Below are 25,943 nucleotides of genomic sequence, written 5' to 3'. Positions count from 1 at the left end.
ACCCACATGGGCTGTGCTGCTAAGGGTGCCAGGGTGTCATTAGCATCATAGATATTATCAAAACCACCACTGTTGCTCTGCAGGAAGCCAGGAGTTTGCACTCCTGCTGACTCTGCAGGAGCCCTGGAGCCCAGTCTTGCTGATGCTGTTGGAATTGCTGCTGAGACTTCTGGAACCCATAGTTGTTTATATCTGCTGTTACAGCTGCCATAAACATGCCACAAATGTAGCACCTGGCAGTCACCTAGAGTTGCTTGCCATGTTACAGCTGTTGCAATCAGAATCAATGAGCCCATGTTTCTGAGGCTTTGGGGATTCTGCTACTGCCACTTCCAGAGACAAAAGCAAAGGAAGAATGGCTTATCCTTTCTCCTACCTTTTATTCTTTCACCAATATATCCCAATGGTGAGCAGAGGCTAACCACAAACTAGCTGGCAAGGGAGTCTGGGTGATACTGCTTTGAGGCAGGAAAGTTGGGAATGGAGCTGAGAGTCCAAAGATAAGTAACCAACATCTAAATTTTCTGTGCACTAAGTAGATCCAGACTATATTTATATTATCTCATTAAACCTCACAACATCCATTTGAAAGTAGATACTTATTGCCAATGTTTTACAGATGAGCAAATAGTCTCAGAGATGTTGAACAGCTTGCCTAGGATTACATAGCTAGGAAAATGGTAGATTCAGAACTCTAACTCAGGTCAGTCTCATACAAAGTCTTGAGGTTGTGACCATTTTGCTTCCTACAGACCTTCAATGAACTACCCTTGGCAGTGCAGTTATCCTCTGCATTGGTGACCCCTGTTGGGCTAATGGTTCCCTATGGCCCTTCAGTCCAAGGAAGGTCCCTTATGCTCTTTATTAGAAGTCTTTCACACATTACAGCTATTATCCTAAGTGACACAAAAAGTCACTTGACCCTTACTATTCCGAGTGGAATCCATGTATCAGTACCTGAGAGGTGTTAAAAATGCTGAATCTCAGTTTCCCTCCACTCTATCTCAGACCATTGAATCAAAACCTATGTTTTAACAAAATCTCCAATTGATTCTTATGTTCTCTAGAGTTTGAGGAAGACTGCTCTATGCATCATTTTTCTCCTGCCCACAGTATACTCCTAACCAATGGGAATAGAGATGGTGGGGTGGGAGTCATAGTCTTACATCATACTTGAAATCACTGTCTCCTTGTAAATTCTGCCTTGACTCTTAAATTGGTCCACTCTGCCAGAGGTTTTCTTCATTTTACCAGTCTTTTTTTCAGTGACCACACTGTCTCCGCTGTGAATCTGGAATGTTTGGGGAATCCCATTCCATCAGATGGTCTTCCCTCAAGTGTGTGCTACTCCAAGGTCTCTTTGTAAGTCTCTGAACCTCATATAGACCTGTCCAATTGTCTAAAGATATGATTTAATGCTTCTGAATATGGTACAATAGGAGAGAATCCCGCTCTCCAGCATCTAACATAGCAGGAAGCTTATTCTAACTAGAACACACTAGAACACACAAGCTATTCCCTTTGCCCACCTAATTCCCATTATAATTACACTATTCATTCCCTATAGACAGGAAACAGATGGTGTGAACCAGCAAGCAAAAAGAAATGAGAGAACACGTCCTCAACAGCTTTCATTCTCCTCTGTTTCTTGTTCTTTTGTCTGCTCTGCATGTAACACCAGTCTTCAAGTCCTGACTGCTCCTCCACCATGGGTGATGAAATTACTACATTCTGCTTATGTGATTACCTCCACTTGGTTTCTGGGAGCTGCTGCCAAAATCTAGACATCTAAAGAGCATGATATGAATAGACTTTTCAGGAAAGCAAGAGTCATATTCTCAAGCAATACATCAATGTTTATTCTGTTTCTTGAACAGCTTCTTAATTCTCATTGGAGTTTATTAGTCACCCTTGTTCTCAGTTGATTAAATTTGTTTGTAGTTGCCTCCAAGATTATATTGACAGATATTCCTCCTTACAATTTAATAGCAACATTTTTGCAGAGTATGAGCTGACATGATAAGACAAATGGAGAAAGTGAATGCATCACACTGTATAGATCTGATTCATTTTTCCTCCTATCTCCTTATTTATTTCTGCCATGATTGGGAACCAAATGAACAGGACGACATTTGGGTTTTGTAAGATAACTATTATTTTTGATTTATGGTTTCATATTTTTTAAAGTAAACACAATAAATATAAAAATAAAAGTTACTTGGTATGATTTGTAGAGTGACTATATTTTACGAGTTAATTGTGTTAGGCTATGTTATGACTGGCACAAATTAAAAGGATATGGAAGAAAAATATAAGATTCTTTTAAAAGTATTTCTGGTTATATGTAGTTGGTTCCCCTTAAATCTGAACATTTCTGAGAAGGAGGAAGACTATAAGATATGCAGCAAAAGAAGGCTCTTGAACAATTCTGATTTAATTTGCATTACACAGTAGATATTATTACATTGATAACCTTTGTAAGGTTGCAAGGAAGAGAAAAATCAAATAGCTTTCAGAAGGATAGAAGAAAAATTTTGGCTGTTCTTGTGGTCTCACAGTCACTTTGAATTACACTGTACTTCAAGAGTAGGTTGCATATTGCTCCATGTGGAGAACTGAGCAACACTCCAAGTCAACCACGACTGTCTTTGTTTTCTAGCAGCTAGAGCCACAAAAGATGTATGAATGGTTGATTCACTGCTAAACACCATGAACAGCCTGAAGGATGGAGCCTATAATATGGTTCACTTAGCTCAGCCATTTTGCCTTTCTCTAGGATGGTTGATCTGATGTCTGTTAGCAGACTTGGTGTCTTTGCTTGGCCCAGGTCACCAGCCATGGCAGCGTTGCACAGAAAGCACCACAACCTGTGATCATGAGTATGGTTTTATAGATTCTTCTATGGATTCTTCTCTATAGAAGCACATATGATTTTACAGATTCGTCTCTATCCAGGGATCAATGAATCTTTTTTTCTCCAAAATAGAAGAATTTAAATTAATTTGACTTTTTAATAAACTGCCATTTGGGTGTCACGTAGATCATCTATATCCAAATATAATGTTATTCCTATAAGAACAAGGATTTGTCAGCTTTGGTCACTGTTGTATCCTCAGTGCCGAGAGCAGAGGTTGGCATATGATGGGTACTCGATAAATATCTGTGAAAGGAGTCGGTAAAAATAAAGCAATGGTTATTTAATACTTTCAGCTAAAGCCAGGAACAGGATGTACAGGGTAGCCTCAGTAAATAGAAGATCTGTGTGTTCTGCTTCTGCCTTTTTTAGTTCCTAGGATGAGGAACGTTTATAATTGCCTGCCTTGTAGGTGTGCTGAGAGGATTATTTAGGTGCTTTAAGTACTACAGAGTTAGAGAATGCTCCACTCAATTGAATTCTGTTTAATTGGTTTATTGTGTTTGTTAAGTTCTTAGGGGTATGAAGAAATACAAGACTCTTATAAGGCCCTTAAGGAGATTATAATCATGTTATTACTCTGATGTATTTACCCCTATAATCACTCTTTCTCCATCGTCTCACTCTTTATCTGTTCTCCCTTGTGAGGCTGGAACAAGATGGATAAGAGTGCCATCCTAGTTAGCTTGTGTGTGATGGGGATTCTAATGGGAAAGTGGGGATAGTGAGTCCTAGCTGCATCAAATAGGCTTATCTTATTGTAGTAGTAGTAGTAGTAGTAGTAGTAGTAGTAGTAGCAGACGACAAAATAGAACTTGGAAATAGGGATCCCTGGGTGGCGCAGCGGTTTGGCACCTGCCTTTGGCCCAGGGCTCGATCCTGGAGACCCGGGATCGAATCCCACGTCGGGCTCCCGGTGCATGGAGCCTGCTTCTCCCTCTGCCTGTGTCTCTGCCTCTCTCTCTCTCTCTCTCTCTCTCTCTGTGACTATCATAAATAATAAATAAATAAATACCCTACAAAAAAAGCATTTAAGGCTTAAATTTAAAAAAAAAAAAGAACTTGGAAATAAGGTGCATTTTGCTATATACTGTGCAAAAATAAAAATAGAAAAATAATCTTAAGATCAATATCTGGAAGGTCTAATGAAAGATAGAGGCAATACCTAGAAATGATTCAAAGAGAAATGTCAGAAGTCAGGTTTTCAATGAAAAGTTTCCATTCATGGGTGGACACCATTAACTCATCATACACTTAAAAATTTGGATTTTACTCTCATCAATACAAACTATCCTCCATGGGTTTCCAGCAACATTCCCAATACAATGGCAGTTTCACTATTGCTCCAGTCCCTTCTTTCAAAAAATCTTTCCTTTTCAGTTCTTCTCACCACCACATGACAGTTCTATCTAAGATGACAGCCAAATTTTCTTTGCTCAAAAATTAGTTCTTTGGTTTCCAGGTAAAGATGATTCATTGAGAAAGTACACTTACCTTCCACCCCTTCACATTAAAGTCACAGTAAGGATATAAAGCTCATAAGAGTAAAGAGAATGAAAGGAGTGATATAGCGGATAAAAACGTCTGTTCATCACGGTAATTCAAAAATGAGTCAAGAGTGATGACAAGTGAAAGCAAGTGGAGGAAACCACTGCCTTGAATGCACACTGAGGAGCTCCAACATCGTGGAAAGGGCAACCTTCCCAGCAGAATCCCACTGAGCTACCCACGTTCCCCTCGACATACACATTGTAAATGGGTGAAAATGACTTAGATGAAAACTCTTACCACTCTGGCATATGGAATGGACACCAGGATCATAAGAGATGCTTCCCTACCTGCTCCCTCTGAGAAGCCCGCCAATGACAAGCTCCACCCAAGTCCCCACAGCTAACAGCCAAGCTTCCATCATTTACACTTGTGATTGGATTGCCAAGGCCACTTGAGGAAAGCCTGGATTACAATAAAGAGACTGACAACCTGACCCAAGAAAACATTTGTATAATATTAATTAGCATTCTCAAAGAATGCAACCAAAGAAATTGCTGGTTCCTTCTAAAGGTAAATATGGGGACACCTGGGTGACTCAGCAGCTGAGCACATCAACTCAGGGAGTGATCCCCGGATCTGGGATCCAGTACCACATCGGGCTCCCTGTGGGGAGCCTGCTTCTCCCTCTACCTATGTCTGTGCCTCTTTCTCTGTGTCTCTCATGAATAAATAAATATATCTTTAAAAAGATAAAGTTAAACATGAACCTACACTATCCCACTGTACATTATACATTGTGCATTCTATAGCTATTCCATACCTAACTATTCATCAAAAATAAATAAAAATAAAAAATATAAATAAAAATCTATTACCACACAAAACTCATATGCAAATGTTCATGATATATCTATTCACAATCTGCAATCCTTTGATCTGCAATCAAAGAATTCTCAAAGAATTAAATCAAAGAAGACTTAGTAAGGCAATATATTCATAAAGCGAGAATAAAATGATCTTTAAAAAACAGAAAAAATAGCTTCTAAAAATTAAAAAAGAGATTCAAGAAATATTTTAAAAATTAAAATTCAGGGACGCCTGGGTGGCTCAGCGGTTTAGCGCCTGCCTTCAGCCCAGGGCGTGGTCCTGGAGTCCCGGTATCCAGTCCCACGTCAGGCTCCCTGCATGGGGCCTGCTCCTCCCTCTGCCTGTCTCTGTCTCTGTCTCTGTCTCTCTCAGGAATAAATAAATAAAATCTTTTTTAAAAAAATTAAAATTCAGGGACACCTGGGTGGCTCAGTGGTTGAGCATCTGCCATTGGCTCAGGTCATGATCCGGGGGTCCTGGGATCGAGTCCCGTATCAAGCTCCCCGCAGGTAGCCTACTTCTCCCTCTGCCTATGTCTCTTCCTCTCTCTATGTCTCTCATTGATAAATAAATAAAATCTTTTTTAAAATTTAAAATTCAGTAGAAATTTTGAATGACAAAAATATAACATCCTGAATATAGTTATGCATATAAAATTGAATCCCTCCTTGCTAGCATATACAATAATAAATTACATATGAGTTAACATCTTAAAACTAAAAAGTATTCAAATCATTTGAAGACAGTTTAGGAATAAAACTTTGTGACTTGGAATATAGGTTGATTTATTAATCCAGAACCCCTCTCCTATTGTCAGTAGTACCATTGTTGCAAAGTATCCACAAAGGTCAGTTTGCATGTCTAGAAGATTACATGCAGTATATTTGTATGCATATATGTCCACTCACACATCCACTCCCCCATATATATAGATCTCTTTCAGTTTACTCAAATTATATCATACTATATGAATTTTGTGGGCTTTGTTTTTGCTTTTTACTTAATAACATAGTTTAGTAATCTATTCATTTTAACGTATATTAATGAACCACATTAAAAAAATGTAGTTAAATGGAATTCCATCACTTATATGTCATACCTTATATAGCTAGTCTCTTTTTGACTTGCATTTATGTTGTTTTAAATTTGTGATGTTACAAACTCTTCAGTTAACATCTTTGTAAATGTATAATGGTAAAATCTTAAAAGTATATTCCTAGCTGTAGAATTGCTGGGTTAAAGGATCTGTTCATTTTCAGTTTGTATAGCTACTGCCAATTTGTCATTCAGAAAGCCTGCACTGATTTATGATGTATGTGAGATTGGTTCTCACGATTTCTGGACCATCATCAACCTTTAATTTTGCCAATTCAGTGGATGTAGGGTTGTATTTCATTGTTTAGATTTGCGTTTTTTTAAAAAAAATTGAGTGGAAAAGGACATTTAAAAATGCCATTCATATTATTAATGATGTAAGGTCATAAAACCATCATAATAAAAATAGAGAATATTTTCATCATTAAAAAAATGTCTTTTTACCTCTTTGCTGACTATCTCTCCTCCCTTCCCAATTCCAAGCAACCACTAATATTTTTGTCAATGTAGATTAGTTTTCATTTTCCAAAATCATATAATGGAATCATGGAGTATGCACTCTTGTAACTGTCCTCTTTCTCTCAGTATAAGAGTTTTGATATTTGTACATATTGTTGGAGAAAAAAGGAGTCTATTTCTTTTTTTTAAGATTATTTATTTATTTGAGAGAGCTAGCACAAGGAGGGGAGGGGAAGAGGAAGAAGCAGACACCCCAGCTCACTGAGTAGGGAGCTCGATGCTGGGCTCGATCCTAGGACCCCAAGATCACAACCCAAGTTGAAGGCAGACACTTAACTGACTGAACCACTAAGGCACCCCAAGAATCCATTTCTTTTAATCCATTTATTTTGTATTCCATCATATGTGTTTACTGCATTTGGCATTTGTTTCTCCATTTACCTATTCTAGTTTTTGATTATTGTGAATAGATACATAATGAAAATTTGCACATGAGTTTTGTGTGGTAATGGATTTTTATTTATTTTGGATGAGTAGCTAGGTATGGAATAGCTATAGAATGCACAATGTACAATGTACAGTGGGATAGGTAAGTTCATGTTTAACTTTAGAAGGACTTGTCAAACAACTTTCCAAAAAGTGTGCATCATTTTGCATTCTCACTAGGAACATGAGAGCTCTAGTCGCTTCAGCACTTGGTATATGTGCTGCTGAAATGAGCACATTGCCAGCACTTGGTATTATTCATCTTTTAATGTTGTATATCTTATTGTGGCTTTAATGAACAATTTCTTCATGATTAATTTTTCTGAGCACTATTTTATGTGCTTAGCAGCCATTTGTATGTCTTTTCCTTTAAAGTTCCCATCGAAGTCTTTGGCCCATTTTTTATTTGTCTTCTTATTGAGTTCTAAGAGCTAACTCTTCATGTATTCAGAATAGAAAACTTTTGTCAAATTGCAGATATGTAATATTTATATTACAGAATATGTGATGTTTTCCATCCTGTGGCTTGTCTTTCAACTTTCTTTCTTTCTTTCTTTCTTTCTTTCTTTCTTTCTTTCTTTCTTTCTTTCTTTCTTTCTTTCTTTCTTTTTTTTTTTAAGGTTTTGTCCATTCATTTGACAGAGATAGAGAGTGAGAGGGCACAAGAAGAGAGAGACAGATGGAAAGGGAGGGCACACACAGCTCAATCCCAGGGCTCCAAGATCATGACCTGAGCCAAAGGCAGACACTTATTCAACTGAGCCATCCAGAAACCCTTCAATTTTCTTATTAGTATATTTTAAAGAGCAAAATACAAGCACATTGGTTCTTTCTTCAGTCATCTCAATTCTGCTATTAAATCATTTCAATTTTTCAATGTCCTATCTTTTCAATCATTGTGATATTTTCCTTTGTATCTTTTCTTTACTTATATCTATTATAAAAGTTTTGAAATCATTACTTAGTAATTGTAACATTTGAATTATGCTGGAGTTTTCCTCTTTTGATTATATTTTCTCTTGCGAATGAGTTCTACTTCTTGGTTTTTGTATATTTTGATTGTTTGGGATTCTATCCTTATCATTGTGAGTATTACATTAGGAAGACTCTAAATTTTGTTATTCTTTCAAAGAGTGCTGATATTTTTGTTTTAGAAATCAACTTGGTTAGGGGCACCTGGCAGGCACAGTCAGAGGAGCATGTGACTCTTGATCTCAGGGTCATGAGTTCAAGCCCCACAGTGAGTGTAGAGATTACTTAAATAAATAAACTTAAAAAAAAAAAAAAGAAATCAACTGGATTAACTGGATTAGACTCAACCCAAAAATTCTGTCTTATGTATGGTTGGTGGCAGATCATATCTTGGTTCATTTCCTGTAACATTAGCTGTAATTTGCATTGAGATTCTCCCACAAATACATAATTTAGGGATAGCCAAGAGACTTGAACATAGCATATGTTCAGAATTTGAAGGTTCTGTTCTCTGGCATTCTCCATTCTAGGATTTTTTCCTTGCTTTCAAATGGCTGATGTCCTTAACTGATTCTTTGGGAAAGAAAAATGACGGGTTTCCTGCTAGAATTTAGGTTGCCCCTTGCCATATTTTATTTCTTGTCTGCCCACAGGCAAAAGCTATAATAAATGGGAAATTTTATTATGCCAGTCACTTCTCCCAAGTTTCATTTCCCCTACAAGATATACTTTTTTTTTTTTTTTTTTTTTTTTTTACTTTCCAGAGGATGAAGGCAATTGATTTCAATTTTGGTCGCAGTTTATAGTTGTTTTCATTAGAAGGATCAGTCTCTTAGAAGCTTCCCTAGAAGCCTGACTTCCAATTAACTTGCATGGCTGAAGTCAGCCAAGAACAAAATATAGATGGTGTTGTAACCCATGTGTGTGTGACTCTCACACCCAAATTCTCTATGCTTTATATAAAAGCAACCCCATCTACTGAGTACTATTATCTAATATTACTCTAGCAAGAGGCTGCTGAGTAAATAATCTCAATTGTCAGTATATTTCTAGAGCAATCAGCACTAAGTTACAGCGCCGTCTTTTGGTGGCTTTTTAAAAATTGCTGACAGCAGGTAACTGGTAAGCCTCTTCAAGATCTCATCTGATTTACCTGAGAGGACAGCACCTGTGTTACTTGGAGATTTTAACAAAGATTAAAAAACAGTTGTTAATAACAGCTGCATATTTCTAAATTAAATGAAAGCAAATTTGGAAGTGGGAAACCTACCACAAATATTTTTTTTTCTTAAATCTCATTTAGTACAATTGATTTAAAAGATACAATCCAGGATGAAATCACAGATGATAGTATTTTATTTAAATAATTCACTATTAGTATTGGTGATTACATTTTCTCAGGTCCCTGTTCTCTCAATGGTGTGAAAAAAGTTTGTAATAATTACATCATTTTTTACATGTGTCTATAGCTTAGGAAGTATTGGAGACTAATGAACCAACTGTTTATATCTTACTTTATTGCAGTTCTATTGCACCAGGGATTTCAAACTGACAAGAAGTTTGTAAGATTTTCTTCTTTTGTAGGTAAGCATAGAGATAGGAAGGAATGGAAATTTAGTTTTCTTCTGCTCATGTGGCCATTAAAGAAGTCATTTCACAAGTCAATTTCATTCAAGCCAATCACTATGCACTCATCACCTCCTAGATGTTTATTAGGTGTTTTAACAGCACTACCTTCATGCAAAGAGGGAATAATACTGCTTCTTAAATGTAGTCACTTGGCAGAGGTAGAATTCAAAATATTGTTTGTATCCTTGTGGTGGAACACCACACAAGGGCACTTGTGAATTACCTTATACACTTCAAATAAATGGAGAGCACAAAACTGATAAATCCACTAGTTTTTTTTTTCCCCCACTCTCAAAATGCTGCCATATGACTTGGTATCATGGGATTTGTCCATATTTTAGATTAGTCTGAAAGAGAAAAAATGTGTGTTATATCAGGTAATGGGTGCCTTTGTATCTTCCATTTAGGGGTCTCATGTATACACCACACATTGCATGCTGTTTGCATATTTAGACACTCCTTCAAAGAGCATTTGCATAATTTTACTTAAAAAATGTATAATGGGGCCAATCATAGCTATCTATCTTAGAGTGAGTCTTATCTACAGAACATACCTGTTTGCTTGATCCTGGAAAGGATCAAGAGCTAGTCCAAGCCTGGTCTATCATCCCCTGGTAGGGCCTGAGATGAAATTCAGAAGGCTCCTAACTCTGGAAAACGAACAAGGGGTCATGGAAGGGGAGGTGGGCAGGGGGATGGGGTGACTGGGTGACAGGCACTGAAGGGGGCACTTGACAGGATGAGCACTGGGTGTTTTACTATATGTTGGCAAGTTGAATGCCAATAAAAAATATACAATTAATTAATTAATTAAATTTTAAAAAAAGAAGGCTTTATCTTAAGAGAGAGGGAGTAGTCAACAGCTGCTAGGTGGAAGATGCCTCACAAGAGACATGCCTATATTTTTCTGCCCTAAGAGTTATATGCTAGTTATTGGTTAGGGAGGTACTTATCAACATCAGAAAAAGAGTTTTGCCACTTTCAAACTAAAGGCTAAAATGCGTAGCATGTTTTGAGAGCAAAAGAATTGGTGATTTAGCCTCCCTTCTTGGCAGCTGCTGAAACCATCTTTTATGTACATGATGGAAACAAGGATCTGCCTTCTGTCCTTTGCTCACCACCTGTTTTTCCTCGTTTGGTCCTTTCCCATCTTGCCAATAAAGGTGTCCTCACCATGATCCAATTCAAGATTTTATTCCTGTGTCTCTACATGTGTCCAGTACTAACTCACACACGACGAGAGAGCTGGGGGTAGTCTGGATACATGGCACTACCTTGGCATTCTCAGAAATCTGCCACTGCATTTCAGTCTGCTCTAACTCTGTGCTGACATGTTGAGGAGCAGAAGTGGCTCCGATGCTGCTACTATGAGTCTTCAGCTTTTATATATTGCCAAAATGATAGGTGATTAAGTTTTAATAATTAGGCTCAGGGATCCAGAGACAAATACCAAAGTAGAAAAAAATAAAGATTAATCAGAACTTCTTAACCTTCTGTAAGTAAGAAGGGCACACCAACATACTCCACACATGTATACACACACAGAATGATAAGTAAAGGTATGTTTCACAATAAGCTTTAAGGCTCTCGACTCAAAGTTAAAGGCTCTCCAGAATGCCCATCCAGTTTAAGATGCAGTAGTATGAAAAGGAAGGAAATGGTGCTGTCAATGTCAAAAGCCTGAACGTGACTGAGATGGACATCATATGGTTTCCCTGTTTTTAGAAGGGGACTGAAATAAGTACACAGTGTTTAAAAGTGCCAGAATATTTATGTATATGTAACAGAAAAGTTGTATCATGGGCTAGCTTAATATTGTTATTAAAATGGTTAAACATACATATTTTTCAGATTCTTATTTCCTTCCTCATATCTTTCCAAAATACTATATTCATTGTGTTATATTCCTCCTCAAGAATTTCAGAGGCTCTGTAGGATCTGGAATAAAATATTTAAACTCTAAAAGCTGGCCAGCCACAAACTACCTCAGTTTACCTTCAAATATGTACTTCCCTTTATGAACTTTACATTAACAGTTTGCTTTGATTAAATGTCCCATGTAGTCTCACCTGGTCACATTGTGTCTATTTCTCTCACTGAGCCCCTTTCCAGGACTTCTCTGTTATTTTTCAACCAATCCAAATCTTAGGAGCAGCAGAATGCTGGAAGTTTCAAATCAAAGACCAGACCTGATCCTGACTTCACCCCCAGCCTTTTGACCTTGGGCAAGTTACCTAATTTGGCTGGACCTCAAATTTCTCATATATTAGATGAAAATCATAATGATTAATAATGCTGAATGAGATCATACTTATAAAGTAGCCCAGTAAAGGGTCTGGCGTACAGTGCTTAATGAATCCTATTCGTCTTCTTTTGAATTGAGAATAAATTCCACCCTAGCTATAAAGGCCACTCCCTACCTCCCACCTTCACTTTAGACCATACTAATTTCTCCAACTATGTTGCTGTAACGTACTTCTTGTCATGTACATTTGTTTCCCTTAACTTAAAAAAAAAAAATCTTGGGCTCTATCAAATGGCAAAAATCATGTAAAGTGCTTTACACAAGACTTGACACATAGTAAGTGCTCCATAAATATTTCTGTGGCCGCTGCTACTATCGCAAAGGCAACAGTCACTCATACCCCTATGGTAACAGCTCTTGACTGATGAATTATGTTTGTTCCTGGAAAAAAAAAAAAAAAAAGAAAAGAAAAAATAAAAGAGGCAGTAAAGAGTCATGGCAAGGGTTCACCCTCTGGATCCAGATTGCCTACATTAAAATCCTCACTCAACAATTTCTGGCAGTATGACATCTGGCAAGTTACTTCACCTCTTTTGATTTAGGATGACCATAATAGTTATCCATCCATAGATTTGTTTTGAGTCCTGGGCAGCCCGGGTGGCTCAGTGGTTTAGTGCTGCCTTCAGCCCAGGGCGTGATCCTGGAGACCCGCGATCGAGTCCCATGTGAGGCCCCCTGCATGGAGCCTGCTTCTCTCTCTGCCTCTCTCTTCATCTATATGTCTCTGCCTCTCTTTCTCTTTCTTTGTGTCATAAATAAATAAATAAATAAATAAATAAATAAATAAATAAATAAAATCTTAAAAAAAAGATTTGTTTTGAGTACTAAATGAATTAAAATATAAAAAAGATCAAAAACACCTAACAAATAGAAGTATGTTACATGAATTTGGTATTGCTAACACATTTTAACCTTTTTCAGTCCTGACCCCCCCTCCCACCAAGTATTTTGAAACCTCCTGAAGACAGAAATATATATATTTATACTGATCTTATCATTTCATAAGGAAAAATGAAATAAAAGATGGCATAGAAGAGGTCTAGTACAAATCCTGGAGCACTGTAAAGATCTAAATTAGCCAGATTCTTTCCCCTTATCTTACCTGCCACACCTAATAAGTAGTTCTAGGAATTGCTCTTTGAGCATTTTTTGAAGGGAATAAATGAATATTGATTTTTCCCATATGCCAAGGATTATCATTAAATATAGAGCATTATAATTCAAAAGACTTCCTGTTATTCTGTGGAAATCTGGTTTGGTAAAATTATGTCATCTTCATTTTATTACTTACATCATTTACTGTATCCTGACTGCCCCAAAGCTTCTTGACATTTTGTTCTGGAGTCCTGAGTTGCAATATACTATTTAAATCAGACATTGTCTTAACTTTCTTTTAGATTCACTTTCATTTCTCTCCATTATCTCTTTTCCTTTCCTTCTCTCTACTGCTTACTTGCATTCATATGGAGATAGTGGAACTGTCACTAAATGGCAAAATAGCTTTCCTTTACAGAAGGCTAGCTAGAATTGTACTCTGCTGCTTCCATCTGCAACATTTTCAACATTTCAACATTTTATAGGTGAAGCTGTGAAAACAGCATGGGGGAAACAAACCATGCTTCTTCATGCCTTTGATCTTGAAGTCATCTCCAGGTTGACAAGTATAATGTACAGTTAATCCCTGAATAAATCTCGAGGGTAATAATGTATAGGATGACTAAGACATGGGTTGTTAGGTTGACTTTATAATATTTTCTCCCTCCACCATCATTGAACTATAATTGACATATAACATATGTAAGCTTAGAGACCAGTGTAATGATTTGATATAACTATAATTGCAAAATGATTAACACAGTGAGGTTAGTTAACACACGCATCACCTCACATAGTCACCAATTTTTTTTTTTTGTGGTGATAACATTTAAAATCTATATTCTTAGCAACTTTCAGGTACATAATACAATATTGTTTACTATATTACTATATGCTGTATATTAGATCCCCAGAATTTATTGATCTTAGGACAGGTAGTTTATACCCTTTGACCAATATCCCCTGTTTCCCCCAACCCCTAGACCCTCAACACATATATCTACTTTCTATTTATATGAGTTTGGCTTTTTTAGATTCCACATGTGAGAATATCCAGTATTTCTCTTTCTCTACTTAGCTTGTTTCACTTACTATAATGTCCTCAAGACCCATCCATGTTGTCACAAAAGTCAAGATTTTTTTTAAGGCTGAATAATATTCCATTGTATATATATAACACATTTTCTTTATCCATTCATCGTTTGATGGACACTTAGATCTTGGATATTATGAATAATGATGCAATGAACATGGAGGTGCAGTTATCTCTTTGAGATAGCAATTTCCTTTCCTTTAGATGTATACCCAGAAGTAGGATTCCTGGATCATATGATGGTTCTATTTTTAATTTTTGAGGAAACTCCATAGTGGTTTCCATAGTGGCTGTACCAATTTACATTTCCACCAGCAGTGCACAAGGTTGCCTTTCCTGCACATCCTCATCAATATTTGTCATTTCTTATCTTTTTAATAATAGCCATTCTAACAGGTGTGAAGTGATACCTCATTGTGGTTTTGATTTGTATTTCCCTTAAAGGGTTCAGGGATATTGAGCAACTTTTAATATACGTCTTGGCCATCTATATGTCTTTTTCTTTTTTAAAGTCTATTCGAGTCCTCTATGCATTTTTTATTCAGGTTTGTTTTTTTTTTTTTTTTGGTTTTATTTTTTGTTTGTTTTTTGAAAGCATATGATGCTTTCAGCTTTTGTTTTTCTTTCTCAGGACTGTTTTCTCTATTCAGAGTACTTTGAGATTTAATGTGAGTTTAATTATTGTTTTTATACCTCTGTGCAAAATTGGAATTGGATTTTTGTTTTTTTTTTTTTTTCTTTTTTTTTTTTTGGAATTGGATTTTTGATAGCAATTGCATTGAACCTGTAGATAATTTGGGGTAGTATGGTATTTTAGCAATATTAATTCTTTCAATCCATGAACTTAGGATATCTTTCCACTTATTTGTGTCCTTTTCAATTTCTTTCTTTATTGTCTTGTGATGTTCAGTGTACAGATCTTTTACCTCATTGCTTAAACTTATTCCTTAGTACTTATCTTTGATGCAACTTTAAATGAGATTGTTTACTTTATTTCTTTTTCTGATAGTTCATTGTTAGTGTGTAGAAACACAACTGATTTTTCTATGTTGATTTTGTATTCTACAACTTTACTAAATTCATCTATTAGTTCTAATAGTTTTTGGTAGAGTCTTTAGAATTTTCTCTATATAAGATCACCTCAACTGGGAGGACAATTTTACTTCTTTCTGGCTTGGTGTCTTTAGGCTTTCAAAACTATGTTGAATAGGAATGGTGAAAGTGGGCATTCTTGTTAAGTATGATATTAGCCGTCAATTGCTCACATATGACCTTTACTTTCTTGAGCTATATTCCTTCTATGCCTAATTTATTGGGAGTGTATATCACAAAAGGTTGTTGAATTTTGTCAATTGTTTTTCCTACATCTATTGAGATAATCATATAATTTTTCATTCATCTTATTAATGTGGTCTATCATATTTATTGATCTGTATATTTCAGTCATGTTTGCATTCCAGAGAGAAATATCATTTGATTATGGTGTGTGAGGTTTTTAATGTGATGTTGAATTCATTTGCTGGTATGTTATTGAGAAATTTTGCTCCCATATTCATCTGGGATATTGGCATGTGGTTCGGTTTCCTTGTAGTGTCCTTTTCTGGCTTTGGGATGAGGATAATGTTGGCATTGTAAAATGACTTTTCTCTCTATATGCTTGGAAGAATTTCAGAAGAATTGGTATTAATTCTTTTTTAAATGTTTAGTAGAATTCACCAGTGGAGCCATCTGGTCCTGGACTTTTCTTTGTTCAGAGTATTTTGGTTACTGATTCAGTCTCCTTATTAGTTATTGTTTTGTTCTGATTTTGTTTCTTCAAGAATTAGTCCTGGTAGATCCTATGTTTCTAGGAATGTATCCATATCTTTTAGGTTGTTTCATTTGTTGCTATATAATTGTTTATACTAGTCTCTAATCTTTTTGTGTTTCTGTGGTGTCAGTTGTAATGTCTCCTCTTTTATTTCTGATTTTATTTGAGTCTTATCTTTTTTTTCTTAGCTTAGTTTAAAAGGTTTATAAATTTTTTTAAAGGTTTTATTTATTTATTCATGAAAGACACACAGAGAGGCAGAGACACAGGCAGAGGGGGAAGCAGGCTCCCTGTAAAGGACCCGATGTGGGACTCGATCCCAGGACTCCAGGATCACGAACTGAGCCAAAGGCAGACACTCAACCACTGAGCCACCCAGGGTGCCCCCAGGTTTATCAAATTTTATCTTTTCAAACACCAGCTCCTTGTCTTCTTGATCTTTTCTATTGTTTTTCTGTCTTTATTTCACTTAATTCCATTCTGAGCTGTTATTTCCTTCCTTCTACTAACTCTGAGCTTAGTTTGTTCTTCTTCTTCTAGTTCCCTAAGCTATAAAGTTAGGTTGTTCACTTGGGATCTTTCTTCTTTCTTAATGTAAATATTTATTACATAAACTTCCTTCTGAGAGCTACTTTTGCAACACCAATAAGTTTTGATATGCTATGTTTTCATTTTCATTTGTTTCAAGATTAAAACAAAATCCCTTTTGATTTCTTCTTTGACCTATTGGTTATTCAGGAGTGCATTGTGTTATTTCCACACATTTGCCAAAATTTTGGTTTCCCTCCTCTTCTGATCTCTAGTTTCATACTATTATGGTCAAAAGGTACTTGGTATGATTTCAGTCTTAATTTGCTAAGGTTTGTTTTGTGACCAGCAAGGGTTAGGTTCAAATCCTGGCTCTGCCACTTATAAATGATGTATTTAAGATCAAGTAACTGAACCTTTTAGCTTCAAATGACATATCTGTGAATGGAGATAATAATAGTTCCTACTGTAGAAATTATTTAGACTACACACATTTATAATGTACACCAAGCACTTAGTATACTATTTATGACATTGTAAGAGCTATACAAATGAAAATCCTAACAATAAAAAGAACTCATTTTAGTGCAATGGGTTTTTAGTTAGGTTAGATGGCCTGACACACAAACTCTAAGATGGAGATTTGCCTGCAGATAATTTATTAGGGAATCACGTGACAACAATACCCTTGGAGGAGTGAAAAGGAAATAAGTTTGGATAAAATGGAGCTCTGATTCAGTCTGAAGAAGACTTCAACTTGACTCTTAAGGAGCACTGAAACCAGGATGACTTTCAGTGAAGTCCCATTGAGGTGAGAGGACTGGTCCTTTATACTCCTACATGGACCACATCTGAGAATGAGCTTCTCCCGGAGAGGCCACTTCTTGGGTAAGGTAGTTCTCTGGTGCTGAGCATAAGCCCCAAAGATTCAACTGTCAGCTTTCAGCCATGAAAACTCCTGACACTTGTAAAATGAGTATCATAGTCCTGAAGGTGGGGCTAGGCCATGCACAACAGCATCTACTATGGGTTCCTAATAGTAAATGTATAATAATTATATATAGTACAGAGCTTTATTTTATTACTTTTTCTAGACAGAATATTCCTGGTGGGTAAGAGCTGTGTCTGTCTTCATTGTCTGGCACACAGAAGGATAATATATATGTTTTAAATAAATGGAGTTGTTTATAAAAACTATATTTAAAAAAGTCATATTCTATCCTCCTTTTAAGAAATTAGAAAATCTAAATTTTCGGACACTTGGGTAGCTCAGCAGTTGAGTGTCTGCCTTCGGCTCTGGGAGTGATCCCCAAATTGTGAGATCAAGTCCCACATCGGGCTCCCTGCATGGGGCCTGCTTCTCCCTCTGCCTGTGTCTCTGCCTTTCTAACTCTGTGTATCTTATGAAAAAATGAATAAAATCTTAAAAAGAAAAAGAAAATCTGTCTTTGGATATGGAGAAACTACTGATATTTTCATACTGTAGTGCCAATTTTTAAATCATTTATATATTTTTAAAATGTTTTATTTATTTATTTGACAAGAGAGAGAAAGCACAAGCAGGGCGAAGTTCAGGCCAGGGCTAAGGAGAAGCTGGCTACCCACTGGCAGGGAGTCCTGATGTGTGGCTTAATCCCAGGACCCTGGGATCATGACCTAAGCTGAAGGCAGATGCTTAACTGATTGAGCAACTCAGGTGCTCTAATTTTTTTTAAAATAATTTAACTAGAACATAAAATATAGTGAGCAAAACATACCCCAGTTTCCCTTATTTAGATACACAATGGCAAAAGATAACTATAAATATTTCCAAACAATTTATTATCATTTTTGTTCATTTAATCCTATTTACAAAATTGTTTTTAAAATCTCTGTCTCTTGGGATGCCTGGGTGGCTCAGTGGTGGAGCGTCTGCCTTCGGCTCAGGGCATGACCCGGAGACGTGGGATTAAGTCCCACATTGGGCTTCTTGTGTGGAGCCTGTTTCTCCCTCTGCCTGTGTCTCTGCCTCTCTTTCTCTCTGTCATGAGTAAATAAATAAAATCTTTAAAAAATATATATAATAAAATCTCTGGGGATCCCTGGGTGGCGCAGCGGTTTGGCGCCTGCTTATGGCCCAGGGCGCGATCCTGGAGACCCGGGATCGAATCCCACTTCGAGGCTCCCGGTGCATGGAGCCTGCTTCTCCCTCTGCCTGTGTCTCTGCCTCTCTCTCTCTCTCTCTCTCTCTCTCACTGCGTGCCTATCATTAAAAAAAAAAAAATTATCAAAATCTCTGCCTCTGAATAGAGCGGAATAAAGAGGTGGATGAGTATTAATGTGATGAAGTAAACTGTTATGTGTAGAATCTAAGAAGTGCCCTTTCAGGTGATCAATATATTATTCTTTCATCTTTGCACATTTAAAATTTTTCATAATGCTTGGGAAAAAAAACATTTTAATTAAGTTGGCTATGTATTTATGAAAATATTGAACTGGGAGAGTCCCTAAGTGAAATAACAGAACAAGCCAAGCATTTTGATATGTAGAGGGCTGTAACAAAGTAAGGATATCTCTGTCTAACTAGTGTCCACCATGGGTTCCTAACAATAAATGTATAATAACCATATATGACATACTGCTTTATTACTTTTTCTAGATAATGTGTCTCTGGTAGGTAAGAGCTATGTCTATCTTAACTGCCTGGCATATAGGAGGAACTCAATAAATAGGTCTTAAATAAATGGAATTGCTTATAAAAAGCTATTCTTTAAAAAAATATACTCCTGAGTTTTTATTAGTTGTTCCTTTTTGGGGGTAGTAGATGAAGGGACATCTTGTTATAGTGACAGGTATGTTATGGAAGGAGACAGCAAAAGAAGATATCTCATGTTGAAAATGACAATACCAAGACTGAATAAAGATTTATAAAGAGGCTTAAAGATAATTGGCTCAAGGTCACTCACACTATAGGTGTGGAAACAGATTAGGCAGTCGAAGAAACTTGTTCAAAATTGTGCCAGTAGTTAGTGTCAGAGTAAGACTTTATTTTGCCTAGAAACACCCCTTCCTCCCACCCCCACCAACAAACAAACAAGGATTACAATGCCACAAACTCCCACAAATTTTCTATTTGGGGAAGAAGAAGAGATTTATGGGGTCCCATATGGAGCTTCGCTAATTGAATATGTCACTCCACTGGCCAAACATAATTTTTTTTTTAAGTTTTATTTATTTATTCATGAGAGACACAGAGACAGAGAGCAGAGACGCAGGCAGAGGGAGAGGCAGGCTCCTTGCAGGGAGGGAGCCTGACATGGGACTCGATTCCGGGTCTCAGGATCAGGCCCTGGGCTGAAGGCGGCGCTAAACTGCTGAGCCACCCAGGCTGCCCAAACATAATTGTTTAAACTATTAAATTTTTGGGGGGACTACAAAGCCTGATAAATATTAGTTGAGTAAGTTAGCCAGTAATTATGAAAATGATTGAAAGAATATTTATTTATAAAGTTTTTATTTATCCATTCATGAGAGACACAGAGAGAAGCAGAGACACAGGCAGAGGGAGAAGCAGGCTCTCCACAGGGAGCCCAGTGAGGGACTCAATTCCGGGTCCCTAGGATCAGACCCTGAGCTGAAGGCAGATACTCAACCACTGAGCCACCCAGGTGTCCCTAGTTGGTTATTTATTAAGCTATTATCACTCTGGGCCAAATTGATTACTAGATTAATATGACACATAGAAATGAGGAAATGGGCCCTAGGGCAGGTAAGTTTTGATAGGGAAGAAGGAAAAAAAAAGTAGGATTTAGTGGAGGCTTGAAGTGATGCCTGGATGGATACAGCTGTGGAAAGGCTTTGAGAGTATGGGTGGTAATGATGGGGAATATAATGAGGATAGGAGAGAGTTACAAAGGCAGTTGGACCCAAAGCAAAGAGATAGAGAAGGACTTCATCTATTTATTTTACAGAAATCTCACTGTGTTGCAGAATCCACTATCACAATGGTGAGCATCCTTTGAGAACTTGTGTTCGAAGAATCTGGATTTTCTCAGAAGCATAATTTGCCAAAGAGGCCAATGCTAGAGTAGGTTGCTTTCCTTCACTTATCCTACCCTTCCAGTCAGTTGTTTTGTTTGTTGGGTTTTATTTTGGCCATTGCCTTAGATTCGTGGTCGTCAAACTTACTTTTAGCTGGAACTACTCTTTTCATGACATCTTATTTATAAATTCTCTTGTAAATGATGCAATTGAGGGGGTATCCCTTGGGTGGCTCAGCAGTTTAGCGCCGCCTTCAGCCGCCTTCAGCATGATCCTGGAGACCTGGGATGGAGTCCCACATTGGGCTCCCTGCATGGAGCCTGCTTCTCTCTCTGCCTGTGTCTCTGCCTCTCTCTCTCTCTCTGTGTCTCATGAATAAATAAATAAAATCTTTAAAAAATAAAATAAAATACAAAATAAATGAAGCAATTGAGGTAATTCTTTTTGGAATAGAATAAGGTGGAATTGGAGGGTGCAGACCCAACTCTTCTACCTCAGCTTTGCCTATTCCACAGGAATTCTGAGGAACATAGGGACTCCAAGGAGCATGGCTATAAAAACACTGTCTCAGAAAAACAGAAAATGCATCATGGTCTCCTGAGTTCAGTAGAGAAGCAATTACAATGTTATTTATTTGAGAACCTTGAGTTATCTCTGTATGAAACTTATTTGAGAGGAGAGGGAGAAAGGACCAGCTGAAGTTGGTTCTGGGTTGCATGTACAAGGAAACCAATGAATATTTCTCATATTCTGAGAGGTTAACAACATCAGTTCAGAAAGAATTTTAAGAAGATTTTTTTCATCTCTAAAGTAAGAACTGTTTTAGTGGTAGTAGAATTCAGTTCAAGAATTTGTAACAGAAAAATGTTACCACTAATTGAAATACAGTTGGAAGAGGAAGGAATTTAATGAGCAGTTACACCATATGCTCAGAGAAACTATTGAAGAGTAGAAATCCATACTTGTGTAAGATGAAAAATCTAACTGTACTTGAAATATTGGATTGAAAAGCAATACAGAAGGTCTTAAATCTTGTGAACACTGTTGTTAGTACTGTGCTAGCCAAAGAATATGCAAAGTGATATGGAGCTATATTTGGTATGCAAGTATTTGATACATTTAATTTTCATTTTACACAAGTGATTTTCAAATTTCCTAATGCCATATATTGAGGAATTTTACTGTGTTGGTGATGCTTAATATCAAAATCACTGGTATTACACAAATCAAAATAATAAAACCCTAATTCCTTTTAGGAAGTTATTAAATTTTATTATGTGTACTTTTAGCTGAAATGTAAAACAAGGTATCTTGATATCCTCTCACCAAAGAGTAGGTTCATGAACAAAATATGACAATATGACTCCCTTCATTTTAATTTTCACCAGAGTGATATAAAGCCAGAATGAAATATTTGGAGCTGATTCATTCCAGCGGCAACCCCGACAAGGCTGTTGTGATGGTTTAAAAATATGTCTTCAAATCCTTTGACATTTCTCCCTTTAAAGGCAGAATTTTATTCCTTTCTCCATGAATTTGGGCCAAACTTAGTGACTTGCCTCTAATAAATAGAATGTATAATTTCTATCTAACTCCCAAAGCTAGGTCATAAAAAGGATACAGCTTTTACCTGGTTCTCTCTCTTTCCCTCTTCCTCCTCCCCTCCCCTCCCTTCCCCTCCTCTCCCCTCCCCTCCCTTCCCCTCCTCTCCCCTCCCCTCCCCTCCCCTTCCCTCCCTTCCCCTCCCCTCCCCTCCCCTCCCTTCCCCTCCCTTCCCTTCCCTTCCCTTCTCTCCTTGTAGGAGCAATCAGCCACCATAATGTGAGGATACTCGAGCCAACCTAGAAGAGTCCAAATGAAGAACGAAGGCTCCTGCTAAAAACCATCACCAGCTGGATAATTCTATAAGTAAACGAACTTTAGAAATGGATCCTCTAACTCTGATTAACCTTCAGACAATTACAACTGTGGCCAACAACTTAACAACAACCTCAATGAGAGACCCTGAGCCAGAAATACTCAGATGATCCAGAACCAGAAATACTAATCATTCAAACTGTGAAATCTAACAATGTTTATTGTCCTTTTGAGCTATAATATTTGGGGATAACCTGCTAAACAGCAATAGATAAGTAATGAAGTTGTGGTCCAACCCATGCTACTAACACTTTATGAAGCTTCTTTACTTCTTTTCATTTCTTTGATCTCCTTCAATCTTCCCTAAGATTCTATAAGCATCTCCCCAACTCCATTCTGCTAACATCAGTTTCAACTGCTTATTATCAAAGAACACAACTATAAAACAGTGTAATTTATTAATAATTTAAAAAGTTTGGTCTGAGAAATTTTAATTCAATATCTTGGTTTACTGTGGATCTATCTACACATTATACATTTTCACATGAAGGGTAAAAGATTGCTATTTATCTACTGGCATTTTGTAAGTCAAAAGTGATTTACCACTGATACATATGTCTCTTGATGAATATTCTAAGATTATGCAGCACTTCTTTATCACATATAATTTATAAAGAATTATGTGATCATCATCTATAAAGAATGCAAGTGTAAACTTGTAAAATGAAATTAGATGCTTTGTAATTGAAAAATATATTCATTGTAGATTTAATTGTTGAATAGTTATTTTGATTTGCCCACACAAGTTATTACTTCAGATTTACAAGTTTGGATATCCTGAACTTTAGCATGTTGCCCTCATGAGTGTGTGTTAATACTTTTTTCTTCTTCACGAATAGATGAAAACTTAAAGGAAAAAATAGAAAACTGCCCACAATGAAAATGTATCTTCCTTATTTTAAATCAAATGATTGTGTTTAATTTTTTAAATACAGTAGTGTTTTAATCAAACTTAGAAAAATTTTGGTCATTATTCTTTAAATATTTTTATTGCACTATTCTCTCCCGTCCTTCTCCTCTGCCTTCTCATCTCCTCAAACTCAAGTTATGTTTGTGTTACAACTTTTGATATTATTCCACAGGTCCTACATTGTTCATTTTCTTTTATCTTATTTTCTCTCTGTAGTTCAAATTCATATTAGCATATTGCTTTCATTGAGCTTGGTGTTATTTCTTATGTTGCCAATCTGTGATTAAAGCTATCAATGTTTGTTTTCAAATATTATACTTTTCAACTCTACAACTTCCATTTGGTTCATATTTATGATTTTTTTTCCTATTCTGAGATAGTCTCTCGGTATTCATTCATCATGACCATATTTTTCTTTAAAATTTTATAAAAGCTACTTTAAATTCCATGTCCACTAATTTCAACATCTAGATATTTGGTATTGATTTACATAGACTAACTCTCTAAAATATTGTTCACATTTTTTATCCTGTTTTCTTATTTGTAGTAACTTCTAGATATATGTTGGACATAATGGATCAGAAATTATAGAAATCTGGATTATGTTGTCCTCCTTAAATACTGGTGATGTTTTTTATGGCTGACATATAAATCACTGTAGATATTTTTGTTCTTGTCAGGCTTGAACTTATAGTTTATTAGAGCTTTATCTATATTTAGTTTTTAACTTTATCCTAGGGAATATCCTTACTCTACAGCATGATCTTTATACTTAAAATATAATTTCTCTGAATCTCAACTGAATCACGAATGAAATTTCTTTACTTCAGTTGGTCTGGACTCCAGTGAATTCTGGCATGGTATGCCCTCTAATATGACTGGCTCTCAGCCCTAAAAAGGACCAATTTGGGGAAAGATGAGGTATTTATAATCATAAGGCTCATGTCTTCTATTCCTCTTATTTTAAAGATCACAATCTTATCTAGCCTTTGTTTAATTTCTGACACAGTGATTTCATACATTTTTTCCAATTTAATAGTTCTTCTTGTCAAGAGGACATGTCTGGTGCCAGTTACTTTGTCATAGTTAAAAGTTGAAGTTGCTTTCAAATGTATATCTTCAGCCAGTTTGCTATAACATTTCTGGACTTAATAGTAAAATAAAATAGCATGTTAGAATGTTTAAATAATTTTACAAAGAAACAAAAAACCCCTAATACCCCTAATACACATACACATGCCATATACATTTTCTTTTTTTTTTTTTTGCCATAAACATTTTCAAATTTGTAGAGAACTCCTATAAACTTTTTGTATAACAGGAATTAAATATATTTTAATAAAATATTTTGTATAACAGTGATTAAATATATTTTAATAAAAATTAATTAGCTCACAAATTCCTTCACATTTTGATTTGTCAATATTTTGTATTTATACTTATAAGGATAGAAATATGTGATGAGAACTCTATTTATATTTATGTGTTATAGTAATCATTATATTTTAAAATATTAATACCTTACTTTCAATAAGAAGAACTCAATTGCTTTGATATCTCTGCAAATCACCTGCATAGAGTCTACAAATTATGCCTAATTTAGGTGCAGACCTTCGTCTCTTAAAGACAGGGTTCAACTTACCAAACCAATTTCCACCAAGTCCCTTACTCTCAGTAGAGAAAAACTCAATAAATGATTTTGCCATTAAGCTTTCTGTATTTCTTTAATATAGTAGCAATCTATTGAAAATTTAAACCTAAACCAAAAATAATATGGTATCTCAGATATTCAAGCTAAAATTTAAGTCAGAACACTACCTGAAGGAGTTTCAAAAGTGTTTACAATATATTTTACAGACTGTAGCTAAGAGCTTTGTACAATTCATCTTCCAGATGTAGACACATTAATGAATTTAAGTGTATTAATTTTCCTCTAGCATTTACAATTTATTATTGGCTTGGTTTGGCAGTGAGATGTTAAAAGGGGTTCAAGGTCCAAGTGAAATGATTTTTAAGTGCATCAGGAATGATGAGTTATATTCATTTTAACATCACTGCGTCCTTTTAAAGCCTCCGTGTTGTCAATGTTAAGGTTTTTAAATCAGAATTTCCTCTGATAAATGCCTCACTGAAACACAAAAGATTAGGATAGGCATTTAACAAACAAGGAAATACATTAGGCCAATAAACCTATGAAAAGTGCAATATTTTAACATCCCCATCAATAACCAGGAAAATGCAAAGTAAAACTAGAACGATGGATCATTGCCTGCCCAACAGATAGGCAAAAGATTTTTAAAGTTTGATAATATGAAATGTTGTAAAGATGTAAACAATAAAAATGCCCTCACA

At 36.1% G+C, this 25,943-nt stretch overlaps 1 long non-coding RNA gene across 4 annotated transcripts in view; it reads left to right on the top strand.

Annotated features, from left to right (window-relative positions):
- The window catches only part of LOC119877431, a 152,155-nt gene extending 126,572 nt beyond the window's left edge, over positions 1-25,583 (top strand). For all 4 annotated transcript variants that reach the window (XR_005376953.1, XR_005376952.1, XR_005376954.1 and 1 more), the window contains one exon: positions 22,566-25,583. This is a non-coding gene — a long non-coding RNA (uncharacterized LOC119877431). The remainder of the gene's footprint in view (positions 1-22,565) is intronic.
- The last annotated feature ends 360 nt before the right edge of the window (positions 25,584-25,943 follow it).

Source organism: Canis lupus, chromosome 23 (assembly GCF_011100685.1).
Source record: "Canis lupus familiaris isolate Mischka breed German Shepherd chromosome 23, alternate assembly UU_Cfam_GSD_1.0, whole genome shotgun sequence".
Lineage (NCBI taxonomy): Eukaryota > Metazoa > Chordata > Mammalia > Carnivora > Canidae > Canis > Canis lupus.
Note: the sequence above shows the minus strand (reverse complement) of the source record. Positions and strands in the feature narration are given on the sequence as shown.